Source organism: Chiloscyllium punctatum, chromosome 41 (genome assembly GCF_047496795.1).
Source record: "Chiloscyllium punctatum isolate Juve2018m chromosome 41, sChiPun1.3, whole genome shotgun sequence".
NCBI lineage: Eukaryota > Metazoa > Chordata > Chondrichthyes > Orectolobiformes > Hemiscylliidae > Chiloscyllium > Chiloscyllium punctatum.
In genome coordinates, this window is record NC_092779.1 from 57,606,752 (window position 1) to 57,633,210 (window position 26,459).

Genomic DNA, 26,459 nt, shown 5'->3' on the forward strand with positions numbered 1-26,459 from the left:
AATCTGTCAATGTAACACACCCAGGGAAGAGAAGACTGACCCCACTCTGTCAAAGTAACAAACCCAGGGAAGAGCAGACTGACCCCCACTCTGTCAATGTAACACAACCAGGGAAGGGCAGACTGACCCCACTCTGTCAATGTAACACACCCAGGGAAGAGCAGACTGACCCCACTCTGTCAATGTAACACACCCAGGGAAGTGCAGACTGACCCGACTCTGTCAATATAACACACCCAGGGAAGAGCAGACTGACCTGACTCTGTCAATGTAACACACACAGGGAAGAGCAGACTGACCCCACTCTGTCAATGTAACACACCCAGGGAAGAGCAGACTGACCCCACTTTGTCAAAGTAACACACCCAGGGAAGTGCAGACTGACCCCCACTCTGTCAATGTAACACAACCAGGGAAGGGCAGACTGACCCCACTCTGTCAATGTAACACACCCAGGGAAGAGCAGACTGACCCCACTCTGTCAATGTAACACACCCAGGGAAGCGCAGACTGACCCGACTCTGTCAATATAACACACCCAGGGAAGAGCAGACTGACCCCACTCTGTCAATGTAACACACACAGGGAAGAGCAGACTGACTCCACTCTGTCAACGTAACACACCCAGGGAAGAGCAGACTGACCCCACTCTGTCAATGTAACACACCCAGGGAAGTGCACACTGACCCGACTCTGTCAATGTAACACACACAGGGAAGAGCAGACTGACCCCACTCTGTCAATGTAACACACCCAGGGAAGTGCAGACTGACCCCAATCTGTCAATGTAACACACACAGGGAAGAGCAGGCTGACCCCACTCTGTCAATGTAACACACCCAGGGAAGAGCAGACTGACCCCACTCTGTCAATGTAACACACCCAGGGAAGTGCACACTAACCCCACCCTATCAAAGTAACAAACCCAGGGAGGAGCAGACTGACCCCCACTCTGTCAATGTAACACACCCAGGGAAGGGCAGACTGACCCCACTCTGTCAATGTAACAAACCCAGGGAAGAACAGACTGACCCCAATCTGTCAATGTAACCCACCCAGGAAAGAGCAGACTGACCCCACTCTGTCAATGTAACACACCCAGGGAAGAGCAGACTGACCCCACTCTGTCAATGTAACACACCCAGGGAAGAGCAGACTGACCCCACACTGTCAATTTAACACACCCAGGGAAGAGCAGACTGACCTCACTCTGTCAATGTAACACACCCAGGGAAGAGCAGACTGACCCCACTCTGTCAATGTAACAAACTTGGGGAAGAGCAGACGGACCCCAAACTGTCAATGTAACACACCCAGGGAAGAGAAGACTGACCCCACTCTGTCAATGTAACCCTCCCAGGGAAGAGCAGACTGACCCCACTCTGTCAATGTAACACACCCAGGGAAGAGCAGACTGAACTCACTCTGTCAATGTAACACAACCAGGGAAGATCAGACTGACCCCACTCTGTCAATGTAACACACTCAGGGAAGAGCAGACTGACCCCACTCTGTCAATGTAACCCACCCATAAAAGAGCAGACTGTCCCCACTCTGTCAATGTGACACGCCCTGGGACGAGCACACTGACCCAACTCTGTCAATGTAACAAACCCAGGGAAGAGCAGACTGACCTCACTCTGTCAATGTAACCCACCCAGAGAAGAGCAGAATGACCTCTTTTGCAAAGTTACTCACACAGTGAACTGCAGACTTCCCCACTCTGTCAATGTAACCCACCCAGTGAAGTGCACATTGACCCCACTCTGTCATTGTAACACACCCAGGGAAGAACAGACTGACCCCACTCTGTCAATGTAACACACAATGGGAGAACAGACTGACCCCACTCTGTCAATGTAACACACCAAGGGAAGAACAGACTGACCCCACTCTGTCAATTTAAGACACCCAGGGAAGAGCAGACTGACCCCACTCTGTCAATGTAACACACCCAGGGGAGAGCAGACTGACCCAACACTGTCAATTTAACACACCCAAGGAAGAACAGACTGACCCCACTCTGTCAATGTAACACACTCAGGAAAGAGAAGACTCACCCCAATCTGTCAATGTAACAAACCCAGGGAAGAGCAGACTGACCTCACTCTGTCAATGTAACAAACACAGGGAAGAGCAGACTGACCACACTCTGTCAATGTAACACACCCAGGGAAGAGCAGACTGACCCCACTCTGTCAATGTAACACACCCAGGGAAGAGCAGACTGACCTCACTCTGTCAATGTAACACACCCAGGGAAGAGCAGACTGACCTCACTCTGTCAATGTAACACACCCAGGGAAGAGCAGACTGAACTCACTCTGTCAATGTTACCGACCCAGAGAAGAGCAGAATGACCGCTTCTGCAAAATTACTCACACAGACAACTGCAGTCTTACCCCACTCTGTCAATGTAACAAACCCAGGGAAGAGCAGACTGACCCCACTCTGTCAATGTAACACACCCAGGGAAGAGCAGAGTGACCCCACTCTGTCAATGTAACACACCCAGGGAAGAGCAGACTGACCTCACTCTGCCAATGTTACACACCCAGGGAAGAGCAGACTGACCCCACTCTGTCAATGTAACCCACCCATAAAAGAGCAGACTGACCCCACTCTGTCAATGTGACACGCCCTGGGAAGAGCAGACTAACCTCACTCTGTCAATGTAACACAAACCATAAAAGAGCAGACTGACCCCACTCTGTCAATGTGACACGCCCTGGGAAGAGCACACTGACCCAACTCTGTCAATGTAACACACCCAGGGAAGAGCAGACTGACCAAACTCTGTCAATGTAACAAACCCAGGGAAGAGCAGACTGACCTCACTCTGTCAATGTAACCCACCCAGAGAAGAGCAGAATGTCCTCTTCCGCAAAATTACTCACACAGTGAACTGCAGACTTACCCCACTCTGTCAATGTAACCCACCCAGTGATGTGCACACTGACCCCACTCTGTCATTGTAACACACCCAGGGAAGAGCAGACAGATACCACTCTGTCAATGTAACACACCCAGGGGAGAGCAGACTGACACCACGCTGTCACTGTAACACTCCCAGGGAAGAACAGACTGACGCCACTCTGTCAATGTAACACACCCAGGGAAGAGCAGACTGACCCAACACTGTCAATTTAACACACCCAAGGAAGAACAGACTGACATCACTCTGTCAATGTAACACACTCAGGGAAGAGCAGACTGACCCCACTCTGTCAATGTAACACACCCAGGGAAGAGCAGACTGACCCCACTCTGTCACTTTAACACACCCAGGGAAGAGCAGACTGACCCCACTCTGTCAATGTAACACACCCAGGGAAGAGCAGACTGACCCCACTCTGTCACTTTAACACACCCAGGGAAGAACAGTCTGACCCCACTCTGTCAATGTAACACATCCAGGGAAGAGCAGACTGACCCAACACTGTCAATTTAACACACCCAAGGAAGAACAGACTGACCCCACTCTGTCACTTTAACACACTCAGGGAAGAGCAGACTGACCCCAATCTGTCAATGTAACACACCCAGGGAAGAGAAGACTGACCCCAATCTGTCAATGTAACAAACCCAGGGAAGAGCAGACTGACCTCACTCTGTCAATGTAACACACCCAGGGAAGAGCAGACTGACCCCACTCTGTCAATGTAACACACCCAGGGAAGAGCAGACTGAACTCACTCTGTCAATGTAACACACCCAGGGAAGAGCAGACTGACCCCACTCTGTCAATGTAACACACCCAGAGAAGAGCAGACTGAACTCACCCTGTCACTGTAACACACCCAGGGAAGAGCAGACTGACCTCACTCTGTCAATGTAACCCACCCAGAGAAGAGCAGAATGACCGCTTCTGCAAAATTACTCACACAGTCAACTGCAGTCTGACCCAACTCTGTCAATGTAACACACCCAGGGAGGAGCAGACTGAACCCACCCTGTCACTGTAACACACCCAGGGAAGAGCAGACTGTCCCCACTCTGTCAATTTAACAAACCCAGGGAAGAGCAGACTGACCTCACTCTGTCAATGTAACCCACCCAGAGAAGAGCAGAATAACCGCTTCTGCAAAATTACTCACACAGTCAACTGCAGTCTTACCCCACTCTGTCAATGTCACACACCCAGGGAAGAGCAGACTGACCACACTCTGTAAATGTAACACACCCAGGGAAGAGCAGACTGACCTCACTCTGTCAATGTAACACACCCAGGGAAGAGCAGACTGACCTCACTCTGTCAATGTAACCCACCCAGAGAAGAGCAGAATGTCCTCTTCTGCAAAATTACTCACACAGTGAACTGCAGACTTACCCCACACTGTAAATGTAACACACCCAGGGAAGAGCAGACTGACCACACTCTGTCAATGTAACACACCCAGGGAAGAACAGACTGACTCCACTCTGTCAATGTAACCCCCCCAGGGAAGAGCAGACTGACCCCACTCTGTCAATGTAACACACCCAGGGAATAGCAGACTTACCCCACTCTGTCAATGTAACCCACCCATAAAAGAGCAGACTGGCCCCACTCTGTCAATGTGACACGCCCTGGGAAGAGCAGACTGACCATACTCTGTCAATGTTACCCACCCAGGGAAGAGCAGATTGACCCAACTCTGTCAATGTAACACACCCAGGGGAGAGCAGACTGACACCACTCTGTCAATGTAACACAGCCAGGGAAGAGCAGACTGACACCACTCTGTCAATGTAACACACACAGGGAAGAGCAAACTGACCCCACTCTGTCAATGAAACACACCCAGGGAAGAGCAGACTGACCCCACTCTGTCAATGTAACACACCCAGGGAAGAGCAGACTGACCCCACTCTGTCAATGTAACACACCCAGGGAAGTGCAGACTGACCCGACTCTGTCAATATAACACACCCAGGGAAGAGCAGACTGACACCACTCTGTCAATGTAACACACACAGGGAAGAGCAGACTGACCCCACTCTGTCAATGTAACACACCCAGGGAAGAGCAGACTGACACCACTCTGTCAATGTAACACACCCAGGGAAGTGCACACTGACCCCACCCTATCAAAGTAACAAACCCAGGGAAGAGCAGACTGACCCCCACTCTGTCAATGTAACACACCCAGGGAAGGGCAGACTGACCCCACTCTGTCAATGTGACAAACCCAGGGAAGAACAGACTGACCCCAATCTGTCAATGTAACCCACCCAGGAAAGAGCAGACTGACCCCACTCTGTCAATGTAACACACCCAGGGAAGAGCAGACTGACCACACCCTGTCAATGTAACACACCCAGGGAAGAGCAGACTGACCCCACTCTGTCAATGTAACACACCCAGGGAAGAGCAGACTGACCCCACACTGTCAATGTAACACACCCAGGGAAGAGCAGACTGACCCCACTCTGTCAATGTAACACAGCCAGGGAAGAGCAGACTGACCCCACTGTGTCAATGTAACAAACTTGGGGAAGAGCAGACGGACCCCAATCTGTCAATGTAACACACCCAGGGAAGAGAAGACTGACCCCACTCTGTCAATGTAACCCTCCCAGGGAAGAGCAAACTGACCCCACTCTGTCAATGTAACACACCCAGGTAGGAGCAGACTGAACTCACTCTGTCAATGTAACACAACCATGGAAGATCAGACTGACCCCACTCTGTCAATGTAACACACTCAGGGAAGAGCAGACTGACCCCACTCTGTCAATGTAACCCACCCATAAAAGAGCAGACTATCCCCACTCTGTCAATGTGACATGCCCTGGGAAGAGCACACTGACCCAACTCTGTCAATGTAACAAACCCAGGGAAGAGCAGACTGACCTCACTCTGTCAATGTAACCCACCCAGAGAAGAGCAGAATGACCTCTTCTGCCAAGTTACTCACACAGTGAACTGCAGACTTCCCCACTCTGTCAATGTAACCCACCCAGTGAAGTGCACATTGACCCCACTCTGTCATTGTAACACACCCAGGGAAGAGCAGACTGACCCCACTCTGTCAATGTAACACACAATGGGAGAACAGACTGACCCCACTCTGTCAATTTAACACACCCAGGGAAGAGCAGACAGATACCACTCTGTCATTGTAACACACCAAGGGAAGAACAGACTGACCCCACTCTGTCAATTTAAGACACCAGGGGAAGAGCAGACTGACCCCACTCTGTCACTGTAAAACTCCCAGGGAAGGACAGACTGACGCCACTCTGTCAATGTAACACACCCAGGGAAGAGCAGACTGACCCAACACTGTCAATTTAACACACCCAAGGAAGAACAGACTGACCCCACTCTGTCAATGTAACACACTCAGGAAAGAGAAGACTCACCCCAATCTGTCAATGTAACAAACCCAGGGAAGAGCAGACTGACCTCACTCTGTCAATGTAACCCACCCAGGGAAGAGCAGACTGACCCCACTCTGTCAATGTAACACACCCAGGGAAGAGCAGACTGACCTCACTCTGTCAATGTAACACACCCAGGGAAGAGTTGACAGACCACACTCTGTAACTGTAACAAACCCAGGGAAGAGCAGACTGACCTCACTCTGTCAATGTAACACACCCAGGGAAGTGCAGACTGACCCCACTCTGTCAATGTAACACACCCAGGGAAGAGAAGACTGACCCCACTCTGTCAATTTAACACACCCAGGGAAGTGCAGACTGACCCCACTCTGTCAATGTAACAAACTTGGGGAAGAGCAGACTAACCCCAATCTCTCAATGTAACACACCCAGGGAAGAGCAGACTGACCCCACTGTGTCAATGTAACAAACCCAGGGAAGAGCAGACTGACCTCACTCTGCCAATGTTACACACCCAGGGAAGAGCAGACTGACCCCACTCTGTCAATGTAACCCACCCATAAAAGAGCAGACTGACCCCACTCTGTCAATGTGACACGCCCTGGGAAGAGCACACTGACCCAACTCTGTCAATGTAACACACCCAGGGAAGAGCAGACTGACCAAACTCTGTCAATGTAACAAACCCAGGGAAGAGCAGACTGACCTCACTCTGTCAATGTAACCCACCCAGAGAAGAGCAGAATGTCATCTTCCGCAAAATTACTCACACAGTGAACGGCAGACTTACCCCACTCTGTCAATGTAACACACCCAGTGATGTGCACACTGACCCCACTCTGTCATTGTAACACACCCAGGGAAGAGCAGACTGACCCCACTCTGTCAATGTAACACACCCAGGGAAGAGCAGACTGACCCAACACTGTCAATTTAACACACCCAAGGAAGAACAGACTGACCCCACTCTGTCAATATAACACACCCTGGGAAGAGCAGACTGACCCCACTCTGTCACTTTAACACACCCAGGGAAGAACAGACTGACCCCATTCTGTCAATGTAACACACTCAGGGAAGAGCACACTGACCCCAATCTGTCAATGTAACACACCCAGGGAAGAGAAGACTGACCCCAATCTGTCAATGTAACAAACACAGGGAAGAGCAGACTGACCTCACTCTGTCAATGTAACACACCCAGGGAAGAGCAGACTGACCCCACTCTGTCAATGTAACACACCCAGGGAAGAGCAGACTGAACTCACTCTGTCACTGTAACACACCCAGGGAAGAGCAGACTGAACTCACTCTGTCACTGTAACACACCCAGGGAAGAGCAGACTGAACTCACTCTGTCACTGTAACACACCCAGGGAAGAGCAGACTGAACTCACTCTGTCACTGTAACACACCCAGGGAAGAGCACACTGACCCCACCCTGTCAATGTAACACGCCCAGGGAAGTGCAGACTGACCCGACTCTGTCAATATAACACACCCAGGGAAGAGCAGACTGACACCACTCTGTCAATGTAACACACACAGGGAAGAGCAGACTGACCCCACTCTGTCAATGTAACACACCCAGGGAAGAGCAGACTGACCCCACTCTGTCAATGTAACACACCCAGGGAAGTGCACACTGACCCCACCCTATCAAAGTAACAAACCCAGGGAAGAGCAGACTGACCCCCACTCTGTCAATGTAACACACCCAGGGAAGGGCAGACTGACCCCACTCTCTCAATGTAACAAACCCAGGGAAGAACAGACTGACCCCAATCTGTCAATGTAACCCACCCAGGAAAGAGCAGACTGACCCCACTCTGTCAATGTAACACACCCAGGGAAGAGCAGACTGACCCCACTCTGTCAATGTAACACACCCAGGGAAGAGCAGACTGACCCCACACTGTCAATGTAACACTCCCAGGGAAGAGCAGACTGACCCCACTCTGTCAATGTAACACAGCCAGGGAAGAGCAGACTGACCCCACTGTGTCAATGTAACAAACTTGAGGAAGAGCAGACGGACCCCAATCTGTCAATGTAACACACCCAGGGAAGAGAAGACTGACCCCACTCTGTCAATGTAACCCTCCCAGGGAAGAGCAAACTGACCCCACTCTGTCAATGTAACACACCCAGGGAATAGCAGACTTACCCCACTCTGTCAATGTAACCCACCCACAAAAGAGCAGACTGGCCCCACTCTGTCAATGTGACACGCCCTGGGAAGAGCAGACTGACCATACTCTGTCAATGTTACCCACCCAGGGAAGAGCAGATTGACCCAACTCTGTCAATGTAACACACCCAGGGGAGAGCAGACTGACACCACTCTGTCAATGTAACACAGCCAGGGAAGAGCAGACTGACACCACTCTGTCAATGTAACACACCCAGGGAAGAGCAAACTGACCCCACTCTGTCAATGAAACACACCCAGGGAAGAGCAGACTGACCCCACTCTCTCAATGTAACACACCCAGGGAAGAGCAGACTGACCCCACTCTGTCAATGTAACACACCCAGGGAAGTGCAGACTGACCCGACTCTGTCAATATAACACACCCAGGGAAGAGCAGACTGACACCACTCTGTCAATGTAACACACACAGGGAAGAGCAGACTGACCCCACTCTGTCAAAGTAACACACCCAGGGAAGAGCAGACTGACCCCACTCTGTCAATGTAACACACCCAGGGAAGTGCACACTGACCCCACCCTATCAAAGTAACAAACCCAGGGAAGAGCAGACTGACCCCCACTCTGTCAATGTAACACACCCAGGGAAGGGCAGACTGACCCCACTCTGTCAATGTAACAAACCCAGGGAAGAACAGACTGACCCCAATCTGTCAATGTAACCCACCCAGGAAAGAGCAGACTGACCCCACTCTGTCAATGTAACACACCCAGGGAAGAGCAGACTGACCCCACACTGTCAATGTAACACACCCAGGGAAGAGCAGACTGACCCCACTCTGTCAATGTAACACAGCCAGGGAAGAGCAGACTGACCCCACTGTGTCAATGTAACAAACTTGGGGAAGAGCAGACAGACCCCAATCTGTCAATGTAACACACCCAGGGAAGAGAAGACTGACCCCACTCTGTCAATGTAACCCTCCCAGGGAAGAGCAAACTGACCCCACTCTGTCAATGTAACACACCCAGGGAAGAGCAGACTGAACTCACTCTGTCAATGTAACACAACCAGGGAAGATCAGACTGACCCCACTCTGTCAATGTAACACACTCAGGGAAGAGCAGACTGACCCCACTCTGTCAATGTAACCCACCCATAAAAGAGCAGACTATCCCCACTCTGTCAATGTGACATGCCCTGGGAAGAGCACACTGACCCAACTCTGTCAATGTAACACACCCAGGGAAGAGCAGACTGACCCCACTCTGTCAATGTAACACACCCAGGGAAGAGCAGACTGACCTCACTCTGTCAATGTAACCCACCCAGAGAAGAGCAGAATGACCTCTTCTGCAAAGTTACTCACACAGTGAACTGCAGACTTCCCCACTCTGTCAATGTAACCCACCCAGTGAAGTGCACATTGACCCCACTCTGTCATTGTAACACACCCAGGGAAGAGCAGACTGACCCCACTCTGTCAATGTAACACACCCAGGGAAGAGCAGACTGACACCACCCTGTCACTGTAAAACTCCCAGGGAAGGACAGTCTGACGCCACTCTGTCAATGTAACACACTCAGGAAAGAGAAGACTCACCCCAATCTGTCAATGTAACAAACCCAGGGAAGAGCAGACTGACCTCACTCTGTCAATGTAACCCACCCAGGGAAGAGCAGACTGACCCCACTCTGTCAATGTAACCCACCCAGAGAAGAGCAGAATGACCGCTTCTGCAAAATTACTCACACAGTCAACTGCAGTCTTACCCAACTCTGTCAATGTAACACACCCAGGGAGGAGCAGACTGAACCCACCCTGTCACTGTAACACACCCAGAGAAGAGCAGACTGTCCCCACTCTGTCAATTTAACAAACCCAGGGAAGAGCAGACTGACCTCACTCTGTCAATGTAACCCACCCAGAGAAGAGCAGAATAACCGCTTCTGCAAAATTACTCACACAGTCAACTGCAGTCTTACCCCACTCTGTCAATGTAACACACCCAGGGAAAAGCAGACTGACCACACTCTGTAAATGTAACACACCCAGGGAAGAGCAGACTGACCTCACTCTGTCAATGTAACACACCCAGGGAATTGCAGACTGACCCCACTCTGTCAATGTAACACACCCAGGGAAGAGCAGACTGACCCCACTCTGTCAATGTAACACACCCAGGGAAGTGCAGACTGACCCCACTGTGTCAATGTAACAATCCCAGGGAAGAGCAGACTGACCTCACTCTGCCAATGTAACACACCCAGGGAAGAGCAGACTGACACCACTCTGTCAATGTAACCCACCCATAAAAGAGCAGACTGACCCCACTCTGTCAATATGACACGCCCTGGGAAGAGCAGACTAACCTCATCCTGTCAATGTAACACACCCAGGGAAGCGCAGACTGACCCCACTCTGTCAATGTGACACGCCCTGGAAGAGCACACTGACCCAACTCTGTCAATGTAACACACCCAGGGAAGAGCAGACTGACCCAACTCTGTCAATGTAACAAACCCAGGGAAGAGCAGACTGACCTCACTCTGTCAATGTAACCCACCCAGAGAAGAGCAGAATGTCCTCTTCTGCAAAATTACTCACACAGTGAACTGCAGACTTACCCCACTCTGTCAATGTAACACACCCAGGGAAGAGCAGACTGACCCCACTCTGTCAATGTAACACACCCAGGGAAGAACAGACTGACTCCACTCTGTCAATGTAACCCCCCCAGGGAAGAGCAGACTGACCCCACTCTGTCAATGTAACACACCCAGGGAATAGCAGACTTACCCCACTGTGTCAATGTAACCCACCCATAAAAGAGCAGACTGGCCCCACTCTGTCAATGTGACACGCCCTGGGAAGAGCAGACTGACCATACTCTGTCAATGTTATCCACCCAGGGAAGAGCAGATTGACCCAACTCTGTCAATGTGACACGCCCTGGGAAGAGCAGACTGACCTCACTCTGTCAATGTAACACACCCAGGGAAGAACAGACTGACCCCACTCCGTCAATGTAACAAACCCTGGGAGAACAGACTGACCCCACTCTGTCAATGTAACATACCCAGGGAAGAGCAGACTGAACCCACTCTGTCAATGGAACACACCCAGGGAAGAGCAGATTGACCCCACTCTGTCAATGTAACACACCCAGGGAAGGGCAGACTGACCCCACTCTGTCAATGTTACCCACCCAGGGAAGAGCAGACTGACCCCACTCTGTCAATGTAACACACCCAGGGAAGAGCAAACTGACCCCACTCTGTCAATGAAACACACCCAGGGAAGAGCAGACTGACCCCACTCTGTCAATGTTACCCACCCAGGGAAGAGCAGATTGACCCCACTCTGTCAATGGAACACACCCAGGGAAGAGCAGACTGACCCCACTCTGTCAATGTTACCCACCCAGGGAAGAGCAGATTGACCCCACTCTGTCAATGGAAAACACCCAGGGGAGAGCAGACTGACCCCACTGTGTCAATGTAACACACCCAGGGAAGAGCAGACTGACCCCACTCTGTCAATGTAACACACCCAGGGAAGAACAGACTGACCCCACTCTGTCAATGTAACACAGCCAGGGAACAGCAGACTGACCCCACTCTGTCAATGTGACACACACAGGGAAGAACAGACTGACCCCACTGTGTCAATGTAACAAACTTGGGGAAGAGCAGACTGACCCCAATCTGTCAATGTAACACACCCAGGGAAGAGAAGACTGACCCCACTCTGTCAATGTAACCCTCCCAGGGAAGAGCAGACTGACCCCACTCTGTCAATGTAACACACCCAGGGAAGAGCAGACTGAACTCAGTCTGTCAATGTAACACACACAGGGAAGATCAGACTGACCCCACTCTGTCAATGTAACACACCCAGGGAAGAGCAGACTGACCCCACTCTGTCAATGTAACCCACTCATAAAATAGCAGACTGTCCCCACTCTGTCAATGTGACACGCCCTGGGAAGAGCACACTGACCCAACTGTGTCAATGTAACACACCCAGGGAAGAGCAGACTGACCAAACTCTGTCAATGTAACAAACCCAGGGAAGAGCAGACTTACCCCACTCTGTCAATGTAACCCACCCAGTGAAGTGCACATAGACCCCACTCTGTCATTGTAACACACCCAGGGAAGAGCAGACTGACCCCACTCTGTCTTTGTAACACACCCAGGGAAGAGCAGACTGACCCCACTCTGTCAATGTAACACACCCAGGGAAGAGCAGACAGATACCACTCTGTCAATGAAACACACCAAGGGAAGAACAGACTGACCCAACTCTGTCAATTTAACACACCCAGGGAAGAGCAGACTGACCCCACTCTGTCAATGTAACACACCCAGGGGAGAGCAGACTGACACCATCCTGTCACTGTAACACTCCCAGGGAAGAACAGACTGAGGCCACTCTGTCAATGTAACACAACCAGGGAAGAGCAGACTGACCCAACACTGTCAATTTAACACACCCAAGGAAGTACAGAATTTCCCCACCCTGTCAATGTAACACACTTAGGGAATAGCAGACTGACCCCAATCTGTCAATGTAACACACCCAGGGAAAAGAAGACTGATCCCACTCTGTCAATGTAACAAACCCAGGGAAGAGCAGACTGACCTCACTCTGTCAATGTAACCCACCCAGAGAAGAGCAGAATGTCCTCTTCTGCAAAATTACTCACACAGTGAACTGCAGACTTACCCCACTCTGTCAATGTAACACACCCAGGGAAGAACAGACTGACTCCACTCTGTCAATGTAACCCCCCCAGGGAAGAGCAGACTGACCCCACTCTGTCAATGTAACACACCCAGGGAATAGCAGACTTACCCCACTCTGTCAATGTAACCCACCCATAAAAGAGCAGACTGGCCCCACTCTGTCAATGTGACACGCCCTGGGAAGAGCAGACTGACCATACTCTGTCAATGTTACCCACCCAGGGAAGAGCAGATTGACCCAACTCTGTCAATGTGACACGCCCTGGGAAGAGCAGACTGACCTCACTCTGTCAATGTATCACACCCAGGGAAGAGCAGACTGAACTCAGTCTGTCAATGTAACACAACCAGGGAAGATCAGACTGACCCCACTCTGTCAATGTAACACACCCAGGGAAGAGCAGACTGACCCCACTCTGTCAATGTAACCCACCCATAAAAGAGCAGACTGTCCCCACTCTGTCAATGTGACACGCCCTGGGAAGAGCACACTGACCCAACTGTGTCAATGTAACACACCCAGGGAAGAGCAGACTGACCAAACTCTGTCAATGTAACAAACCCAGGGAAGAGCAGACTGACCTCACTCTGTCAATGTAACACACCCAGAGAAGAGCAGAATGACCTCTTCTGCAAAGTTACTCACACAGTGAACTGCAGACTTACCCCACTCTGTCAATGTAACCCACCCAGTGAAGTGCACATTGACCCCACTCTGTCTTTGGAACACACCCAGGGAAGAGCAGACTGACCCCACTCTGTCAATGTAACACACAATGGGAGAACAGACTGACCCTTCTGTCAATGTAACACACCCAGGGAAGAGCAGACAGATACCACTCTTTCAATGAAACACACCAAGGGAAGAACAGACTGACCCCACTCTGTCAATTTAACACACGCAGGGAAGAGCAGACTGAATTCATTCTGTCAATGTAACCCACCCATAAAAGAGCAGGCTGACCCCACTCTGTCAATGTGACACGTCCTGGGAAGAGCAGACTGACCCCACTCTGTCAATGTAACACACCCAGGGGAGAGCAGACTGACACCATCCTGTCACTGTAACACTCCCAGGGAAGAACAGACTGACGCCACTCTGTCAATGTAACACACCCAGGGAAGAGCAGACTGACCCAACACTGTCAATTTAACACACCCAAGGAAGTACAGAATTTCCCCACCCTGTCAATGTAACACACTCAGGGAAGAGCAGACTGACCCCAATCTGTCAATGTAACACACCCAGGGAAGAGAAGACTGACCCCACTCTGTCAATGTAACAAACCCAGGGAAGAGCAGACTGACCTCACTCTGTCAATGTAACACACCCAGGGAAGAGCAGACTGACCCCTCTCTGTCAATGGAACACACCCAGGGAAGAGCAGACTGAACTCACTCTGTCAATGTAACACAACCAGGGAAGATCAGACTGACCCCACTCTGTCAATGCAACACACGCAGGGAAGAGCAGACTGAATTCATTCTGTCAATGTAACCCACCCATAAAAGAGCAGGCTGACCCCACTCTGTCAATGTGACACGTCCTGGGAAGAGCAGACTGACCACACTCTGTCAATGTAACACAAAGTGGGAAAAGCAGACTGACCCCCACTCTGTCAATGTAACACACCCAGGGGAGAGCAGACTGACCCCACCCTGTCACTGTAACACTCGCAGGACAGAACAGACTGACGCCACTCTGTCAATGTAACACACCAAGGGAAGAACAGACTGACCCCACTCTGTCAATTTAACACACCCAGGGAAGAGCAGACTGACCCCACTCTGTCAATGTAACACACTCAGGGAAGAGCAGACTGACCCCAATCTGTCAATGTAACACACCCAGGGAAGAGCAGACTGACCTCACTCTGTCAATGTAACACACCCAGGGAAGAGCAGACTGACCCCACTCTGTCAATGTAACACACCCAGGGAAGAGCAGACTGACCTCACTCTGTCAATGTAACACACCCAGGGAAGAGCAGACTGAACCCACCCTGTCACTGTAACACACCCAGGGAAGAACAGACTGACCTCACTCTGTCAATGTAACCCGACCAGAGAAGAGCAGAATGACCGCTTCTGCAAAATTACTCACACAGTCAACTGCAGTCTTACCCCACTCTGTCAATGTAACACACCCAGGGAAGAGCAGACTGACCTCACTCTGTCAATGTAACACACCCAGGGAAGTGCAGACTGACCCCACTCTGTCAATGTAACAAACTTGGGGAAGAGCAGACTGACCCCAATCTCTCAATGTAACACACCCAGGGAAGAGCAGACTGACCCCACTGTGTCAATGTAACAAACCCAGGGAAGAGCAGACTGACCTCACTCTGCCAATGTTACACACCCTGGGAAGAGCAGACTAACCTCACTCTGTCAATGTAACACACCCATAAAAGAGCAGACTGACCCCACTCTGTCAATGTGACACGCCCTGGGAAGAGCACACTTACCAAACTCTGTCAATGTAACACACCCAGGGAAGAGCAGACTGACCAAACTCTGTCAATGTAACAAACCCAGGGAAGAGCAGACTGACCTCACTCTGTCAATGTAACCCACCCAGAGAAGAGCAGAATGTCCTCTTCTGCAAAATTACTCACTGAGTGAACTGCAGACTTACCCCACTCTGTCAATGTAACCCACCCAATGATGTGCACACTAACCCCACTTTGTGATTGTAACACACCCAGGGAAGAGCAGACTGACACCACTCTGTCAATGTAACACACAATGGGAGAACAGACTGACCCCACTCTGTCAATGTAACCCACCCATAAAAGAGCAGACTGACCCCACTCTGTCAATGTGACACGCCCTGGGAAGAGCAGACTGACCACACTCTGTCAAAGCAACACACCCTGGGAAGAGCAGACTGACCCCCACTCTGTCAATGTAACACACCCAGGGAAGTGCGCACTGACCCCACTCTGACATTGTAACACACCAAGGGAAGAGCAGAATGACCCCACAGTGTCAATGTAACACACTTGGGGAAGAGCAGACTGACCCCAATCACTCAATGTAACACACCCAGGGAAGAGAAGACTGACCCCACTCTGTCAATGTAACCCTCCAAGGGAAGAGCAGACTGACCCCACTCTGACAATGTAACACACCCAGGGAAGAGCAGATTGACCCCACTCTGTCAATGTAACCCACCCATAAAAGAGCAGACTGACCTCACTCTGTCAATGTCACACATCCAGGGAAGAGCAGACTGACCCCAATCTGTCAATGTAACACACCCAGGGAAAAACAGACTGACCCCACTGTGTCAATGTGACCAATTTGGGGAAGAGCAGACTGACCCCAATCTGTCAATGTAACACACCCAGGGAAGAGAAGACTGACCCCAATCTGTCAATGTAACAAACACAGGGAAGAGCAGACTGACCTCACTCTGTCAATGTAACACACCCAGGGAAGAACAGACTGACCCCACTCTGTCAATGTAACACACCCAGGGAAGGGCAGACTGACCCCACTGTGTCAATGTAACAAACTTGGGGAAGAGCAGACTGACCCCAATCTGTCAATGTAACACACCCAGGGAAGAGCAGACTGACCAAACTCTGTCAATGTAACAAACCCAGGGAAGAGCAGACTGACCTCACTCTTTCAATGTAACCCACCCAGAGAAGAGCAGAAGGTCCTCTTCTGCAAAATTACTCACACAGTGAACTGCAGACTTACCCCACTCTGTCAATGTAACCCACCCAGTGATGTGCACACTGATACCACTCTGTCATTGTAACACACCCAGGGAAGAGCAGACTGACCCCACTCTGTCAATGTAACACACCCAGGGAAGAGCAGACTGACCCCACTCTGTCAATGTAACACACCCAGTGAAGAGCAGACAGATACCACTTTGTCAATGTAACACCCCAAGGGAAGAACATACTGACCCCACTCTGTCAATTTAAAACACCCAGGGAAGAGCAGAATGACCCCACAGTGTCAATGTAACACACTTGGGGAAGAGCAGACTGACCCCAATCACTCAATGTAACACACCCAGGGGAGAGCAGACTGACACCACCCTGTCACTGTAACACTCCCAGGGAAGAACAGACTGACACCACTCTGTCAATGTAACACACCCAGGGAAGAGCAGACTGACCCAACACTGTCAATTTAACACACCCAAGGAAGAACAGACTGACCCCACTCTGTCAATGTAACACACCCAGGGGAGAGCAGACTGACACCACCCTGTCACTGTAACACTCCCAGGGAAGAGCAGACTGACCCCAATCTGTCAATGTAACACACGCAGGAAAGAGCAGACTGACCCAACACTGTCAATTTAACACACGCAGGGAAGAGAAGACTGACCCCATTCTGTCAATGTAACAAAACCAGGGAAGAGCAGACTGACCTCACTCTGTCAATGTAACACACCCAGGGAAGAGCAGACTGACCCCACTCTGACAATGTAACACACCCAGTGAAGCGCAGACTAAACTCACTCTGTCAATGTAACACAACCAGGGAAGATCAGACTGACCACACTCTGTCAATGTAACACACCCAGGGAAGAGCAGACTGACCCCACTCTGTCAATGTAACCCACCCATAAAAGAGCAGACTGACCCCACTCTGTCAATGTGACACGCCCTGAGAAGAGCAGACTGACCACACTCTGTCAATGTAACACACCCTGGGAAGAGCAGACTGACCCCCACTCTGTCAATGTAACACACACAGGGAAGTGCACACTGACCCCACTCTGTCATTGTAACATAGCAAGGGAAGAGCAGACTGACCCCACTCTGTCAATGTAACAAACCCTGGGAGAACAGACTGACCCCACTCTGTCAATGTAACACACCCAGGGAAGAGCAGACTGACCCCACTCTGTCAATGTAACACACCCATAAAAGAGCAGACTGGCCCCACTCTGTCAATGTGACACGCCCTGGGAAGAGCAGACTGACCACACTCTGTCAATGTTACCCACCCAGGGAAGAGCAGATTGACCACACTCTGTCAATGTGACACGCCCTGGGAAGAGCAGACTGACCTCACTCTGTCAATGTAACACAGCCAGGGAAGAACAGACTGACCCCACTCTGTCAATGTAACAAACCCTGGGAGAACAGACTGACCCCACTCTGTCAATGGAACACACCCAGGGAAGGGCAGACTGACCCCACTCTGTCAATGTAACACAACCAGGGAAGAGCAGACTGACCCCACTCTGTCAATGAAACACACCCATGGAAGAGCAGACTGACCCCACTCTGTCAATTTTACCCACCCAGGGAAGAGCAGATTGACCCCACTCTGTCAATGTAACACACCCAGGGAAGAGCAGATTGACCCACTCTGTCAATGTAACACACCCAGGGAAGAGCAGACTGACCCCACTCTGTCAATGTAACACAGCCAGGGAAGAGCACACTGACCCCACTCTGTCAATGTAACACACCCAGGGAAGAACAGACTGACCCCACTGTGTCAATGTAACAAACTTGGGGAAGAGCAGACTGACCCCAATCTGTCAATGTAACACACCCAGTGAAGAGAAGACTGACCCCACTCTGTCAATGTCACCCTCCCAGGGAAGAGCAGACTGACCCCACTCTGTCAATGTAATACAACCAGGGAAGATCAGACTGACCCCACTCTGTCAATGTAACACACCCAGGGAAGAGCAGACTGACCCCACTCTGTCAATGTAACCCACCCATAAAAGAGCAGACTGTCCCCACTCTGTCAATCTAAAACACCCAGGGAAGAACAGACTGACCCCACTCTGTCAATGTAACAAACCCTGGGAGAACAGATTGACGCCACTCTGTCAATGGAACACACCGAGGGAAGGGCAGACTAACCTCACTCTGTCAATGTAACACACCCAGGGAAGAGCAGACTGACACCACTCTGTCAATGTATCACAGCCAGGGTAGAGCAGACTGACCCCACTCTGTCAATGTAACACACCCAGGGAAGAACAGACTGACCAAACTGTGTCAATGTAACAAACTTGGGGAAGGGCTGACTGACCCCAATCTGTCAATGTAACACACCCAGGGAAGAGAAGACTGACCCCACTCTGTCAATGTAACCCTCCAGGGAAGAGCAGACTGACCCCACTCTGTCAATGTTACACACACAGAGAAGAGCAGACTGATCCCACTCTGTCAATGTAAAACACCCAGGGAAGAACAGACTGACCCTACTCTGTCAATGTAACACACCCAGGGAGGAGCAAGCTGACCCCACTCTGTCAATGTAACCCTCCCAGGGAAGAGCAGACTGAACTCACTCTGTCAATGTAACACAACCAGGGAAGATCAGACTGACCACACTCTGTCAATGTAACACACGCAGGGAAGAGCAGACTGAATTCATTCTGTCAATGTAACCCACCCATAAAAGAGCAGACTGACCCCACTCTGTCAATGTGACACGCCCTGAGAAGAGCAGACTGACCACACTCTGTCAATGTAACACACCCTGGGAAGAGCAGACTGACCCCCACTCTGTCAATGTAACACACACAGGGAAGTGCACACTGACCCCACTCTGTCATTGTAACATAGCAAGGGAAGAGCAGACTGACCCCACTCTGTCAATGTAACAAACCCTGGGAGAACAGACTGACGCCACTCTGTCAATGGAACACAGCTAGGGAAGGGCAGACTAACCTCACTCTGTCAATGTAACACACCCAGGGAAGAGCAGACTGACAACACTCTGTCAATGTAACACACCCAGGGAAGAGCAAACTGACCCCACACTGTCAATGAAACACACCCAGGGAAGAGCAGATTGACCCCACTCTGTCAATGTAACACACCCAGGGAAGAGCAGACTGACCCTACTGTGTCATAGTAACAAACTTGGGGAAGAGCAGACTGACCCCAATCTGTCAATGTAACACACCCAGGGAAGAGAAGACTGACCCCACTCTGTCAATGGAACAAACCCAGGGAAGATCAGACTGACCCCACTCTGTCAATGTAACACACAATGGGAGAACAGACTGACCCCACTCTGTCAATGTAACACGCCCAGGGAAGAGCAGACAGATACCACTCTGTCAATGTAACACACCAAGGGAAGAACAGACTGACCCCACACTGTCAATTTAAAACACCCAGGGAAGAGCAGACTGACCCCACTCTGTCAATGTAACACACCCAGGGGAGAGCAGACTGACACCACCCTGTCACTGTAACACTCCCAGGGAAGAACAGACTGATGCCACTCTGTCAATGTAACACACCCAGGGAAGAGCAGACTGACCAAACTCTGTCAATGTAACAAACCCAGCGAAGAGAAGACTGACCCCACTCTGTCAATGTAACAAACCCAGGGAAGAGCAGACTGACCTCACACTGTCAATGTAACACACCCAGGGAAGAGCAGACTGACCCCACTCTGACAATGTAACACACCCAGGGAAGCGCAGACTGAACTCACTCTGTCAATGTAACACAACCAGGGAAGATCAGACTGACCACACTCTGTCAATGTAACACACCCAGGGAAGAGCAGACTGACCCCACTCTGTCAATGTAACACGCCCAGGGAAGAGCAGACAGATACCACTCTGTCAATGTAACACACCAAGGGAAGAACAGACTGACCCCACACTGTCAATTTAAAACACCCAGGGAAGAGCAGACTGACCCCACTCTGTCAATGTAACACACCCAGGGGAGAGCAGACTGACACCACCCTGTCACTGTAACACTCCCAGGGAAGAACAGACTGATGCCACTCTGTCAATGTAACACACCCAGGGAAGAGCAGACTGACCAAACTCTGTCAATGTAACAAACCCAGCGAAGAGAAGACTGACCCCACTCTGTCAATGTAACAAACCCAGGGAAGAGCAGACTGACCTCACACTGTCAATGTAACACACCCAGGGAAGAGCAGACTGACCCCACTCTGACAATGTAACACACCCAGGGAAGCGCAGACTGAACTCACTCTGTCAATGTAACACAACCAGGGAAGATCAGACTGACCACACTCTGTCAATGTAACACACCCAGGGAAGAGCAGACTGACCCCACTCTGTCAATGTACCCCACCCATAAAAGAGCAGACTGACCCCACTCTGTCAATGTGACACGCCCTGAGAAGAGCAGACTGACCACACTCTGTCAATGTAACACACCCTGGGAAGAGAAGACAGACCCCACTCTGTCAATGTAACCCTCCCAGGAAGAGCAGACTGACCCCACTCTGTCAATGTAACAAACCCTGGGAGAACAGACTGACGCCACTCTGTCAAAGGAATACAGCTAGGGAAGGGCAGACTAACCTCACTCTGTCAATGTAACACACCCAGGGAAGAGCAGACTGACCCCAATCTGTCAATGTAACACACCCAGGGAAGAGAAGACTGACCCCACTCTGTCAATGTAACCCTCCCAGGGAAGAGCAGACTGACCTCACTCTGTCAATGTAACACACCCAGGGAAGAACAGACTGACCCCACTCTGTCAATGTAACAAACCCTGGGAGAACAGACTGACGCCACTCTGTCAATGGAACACAGCTAGGGAAGGGCAGACTAACCTCACTCTGTCAATGTAACACACCCAGGGAAGAGTAGACTGACCCCACTCTGTCAATGTAACACACCCAGGGAAGAGCAGACTGACACCACTCTGTCAATGTAACACACCCAGGGAAGAGCAAACTGACCCCACACTGTCAATGAAACACACCCAGGGAAGAGCAGATTGACCCCACTCTGTCAATGTAACACACCCAGGGAAGAGCAGACTGACCCCACTGTGTCATAGTAACAAACTTGGGGAAGAGCAGACTGACCCCAATCTGTCAATGTAACACACCCAGGGAAGAGAAGACTGACCCAACTCTGTCAATGTAACAAACCCAGGGAAGAGCACACTGACCCAACTCTGTCAATGTAACACACCCAGGGAAGAGCAGACTGACCCCACTCTGTCAATGTTACCCACCCAGGGAAGAGCAGATTGACCCCACTCTGTCAATGTAACACACCCAGGGAAGAGCAGACTGACCCCACTGTGTCATAGTAACAAACTTGGGGAAGAGCAGACTGACCCCAATCTGTCAATGTAACACACCCAGGGAAGAGAAGACTGACCCCACTCTGACAATGTAACACACCCAGGGAAGCGCAGACTGAACTCACTCTGTCAATGTAACACAACCAGGGAAGATCAGACTGACCACACTCTGTCAATGTAACACACCCAGGGAAGAGCAGACTGAATTCATTCTGTCAATGTAACCCACCCATAAAAGAGCAGACTGACCCCACTCTGACAATGTAACACACCCAGTGAAGCGCAGACTAAACTCACTCTGTCAATGTAACACAACCAGGGAAGATCAGACTGACCACACTCTGTCAATGTAACACACCCAGGGAAGAGCAGACTGACCCCACTCTGTCAATGTAACCCACCCATAAAAGAGCAGACTGACCCAACTCTGTCAATGTGACACGCCCTGAGAAGAGCAGACTGACCACACTCTGTCAATGTAACACACCCTGGGAAGAGCAGACTGACCCCCACTCTGTCAATGTAACACACACAGGGAAGTGCACACTGACCCCACTCTGTCATTGTAACATAGCAAGGGAAGAGCAGACTGACCCCACTCTGTCAATGTAACAAACCCTGGGAGAACAGACTGACCCCACTCTGTCAATGTAACACACCCAGGGAAGAGCAGACTGACCCCACTCTGTCAATGTAACACACCCATAAAAGAGCAGACTGGCCCCACTCTGTCAATGTGACACGCCCTGGGAAGAGCAGACTGACCACACTCTGTCAATGTTACCCACCCAGGGAAGAGCAGATTGACCACACTCTGTCAATGTGACACGCCCTGGGAAGAGCAGACTGACCTCACTCTGTCAATGTAACACAGCCAGGGAAGAACAGACTGACCCCACTCTGTCAATGTAACAAACCCTGGGAGAACAGACTGACCCCACTCTGTCAATGGAACACACCCAGGGAAGGGCAGACTGACCCCACTCTGTCAATGTAACACAACCAGGGAAGAGCAGACAGATACCACTCTGTCAATGTAACACACCAAGGGAAGAACAGACTGACCCCACACTGTCAATTTAAAACACCCAGGGAAGAGCAGACTGACCCCACTCTGTCAATGTAACACACCCAGGGGAGAGCAGACTGACACCACCCTGTCACTGTAACACTCCCAGGGAAGAACAGACTGACGCCACTCTGTCAATGTAACACACCCAGGGAAGAGCAGACTGACCCAACACTGTCAATTTAACACACCCAAGGAAGAACAGACTGACCCCACTCTGTCAATGTAACACACTCAGGGAAGAGCAGACTGACCCCACTCTGTCAATGTAACAAACCCAGGGAAGAGCAGACTGACCTCACTCTGTCAATGTAACAAACCCAGGGAAGAGCAGACTGACCTCACTCTGTCAATGTAACACACCCAGGGAAGAGCAGACTGACCCCACTCTGTCAATGTAACAAACCCAGGAAAGAGAAGACTGACCCCACTCTGTCAATGTAACAAACTTGGGGAAGGGCTGACTGACCCCAATCTGTCAATGTAACACACCCAGGGAAGAGAAGACTGACCCCACTCTGTCAATGTAACCCTCCAGGGAAGAGCAGACTGACCCCACTCTGTCAATGTAAAACACCCAGGGAAGAACAGACTGACCCCACTCTGTCAATGTAACACACCCAGGGAGGAGCAAGCTGACCCCACTCTGTCAATGTAACCCTCCCAGGGAAGAGCAGACTGAACTCACTCTGTCAATGTAACACAACCAGGGAAGATCAGACTGACCACACTCTGTCAATGTAACACACGCAGGGAAGAGCAGACTGAATTCATTCTGTCAATGTAACCCACCCATAAAAGAGCAGACTGACCCCACTCTGTCAATGTGACACGCCCTGAGAAGAGCAGACTGACCACACTCTGTCAATGTAACACACCCTGGGAAGAGCAGACTGACCCCCACTCTGTCAATGTAACACACACAGGGAAGTGCACACTGACCCCACTCTGTCATTGTAACATAGCAAGGGAAGAGCAGACTGACCCCACTCTGTCAATGTAACAAACCCTGGGAGAACAGACTGACCCCACTCTGTCAATGGAACACAGCTAGGGAAGGGCAGACTAACCTCACTCTGTCAATGTAACACACCCAGGGAAGAGCAGACTGACACCACTCTGTCAATGTAACACACCCAGGGAAGAGCAAACTAACCCCACACTGTCAATGAAACACACCCAGGGAAGAGCAGATTGACCCCACTCTGTCAATGTAACACACCCAGGGAAGAGCAGACTGACCCCACTCTGTCATAGTAACAAACTTTGGGAAGAGCAGACTGACCCCAATCTGTCAATGTAACACACCCAGGGAAGAGAAGACTGACCCCACTCTGTCAATGTAACAAACCCAGGGAAGAGCAGACTGACACCACTCTGTCAATGTGACACGCCCAGGGAAGAGCACACTGACCCAACTCTGTCAATGTAACACACCCAGGGAAGAGCAGACTGACCAAACTCTGTCAATGTAACAAACCCAGGGAAGAGCAGACTGACCTCACTCTTTCAGTGTAACCCACCCAGAGAAGAGCAGAATGTCCTCTTCTGCAAAATTACTCACACAGTGAACTGCAGACTTACCCCACTCTGTCAATGTAACCCACCCAGTCATGTGCACACTGACACCACTCTGTCATTGTAACACACCCAGGGAAGAGCAGACTGACCGCAATCTGTCAATGTAAAACACAATGGGAGAACAGACTGACCCCACTCTGTCAATGTAACACACCCAGGGAAGAGCAGACAGATACCACTCTGTCAATGTAACACACCAAGGGAAGAACAGACTGACCCCACACTGTCAATTTAAAACACCCAGGGAAGAGCAGACTGACCCCACTCTGTCAATGTAACACACCCAGGGGAGAGCAGACTGACACCACCCTGTCACTGTAACACTCCCAGGGAAGAACAGACTGACGCCACTCTGTCAATGTAACACACCCAGGGAAGAGCAGACTGACCCAACACTGTCAATTTAACACACCCAAGGAAGAACAGACTGACCCCACTCTGTCAATGTAACACACTCAGGGAAGAGCAGACTGACCCCACTCTGTCAATGTAACAAACCCAGGGAAGAGCAGACTGACCTCACTCTGTCAATGTAACAAACCCAGGGAAGAGCAGACTGACCTCACTCTGTCAATGTAACACACCCAGGGAAGAGCAGACTGACCCCACTCTGTCAATGTAACAAACCCAGGAAAGAGAAGACTGACCCCACTCTGTCAATGTAACAAACCCAGGGAAGAGCAGACTGACCCCACTCTGTCAATGTAACACACCCAGGGAAGAGCAGACTGACCCCACTCTGACAATGTAACACACCCAGGGAAGCGCAGACTGAACTCACTCTGTCAATGTAACACAACCAGGGAAGATCAGACTGACCACACTCTGTCAATGTAACACACCCAGGGAAGAGCAGACTGACCCCACTCTGTCAATGTAACCCACCCATAAAAGAGCAGACTGACCCCACTCTGTCAATGTGACACGCCCTGAGAAGAGCACACTGACAACACTCTGTCAATGTAACACACCCTGGGAAGAGCAGACTGACCCCCACTCTGTCAATGTAACACACACAGGGAAGTGCACACTGACCCCACTCTGTCATTGTAACATAGCAAGGGAAGAGCAGACTGACCCCACTCTGTAAATGTAAGAAACCCTGGGAGAACAGACTGACCCCACTCTGTCAATTTAACACACCCAGGGAAGAGCAGAGTGAACCCACTCTGTCAATGTAACACACCCAGGGAAGAACAGACTGACTCCACTCTGTCAATGTAATACACCCAGGGAAGAACAGACTGACCCCACTCAGTCAATGTAACACAACCAGGGAAGAGCAGACTGACCCCACTCTGTCAATGTAACACACCCAGGGAAGAACAGACTGACTCCACTCTGTCAATGTAACCCCCCCAGGGAAGAGCAGACTGACCCCACTCTGTCAATGTAACACACGCAGGGAATAGCAGACTGACCCCACTCTGTCAATGTAACACACCCATAAAAGAGCAGACTGGCCCCACTCTGTCAATGTGACACGCCCTGGGAAGAGCAGACTGACCACACTCTGTCAATGTTACCCAC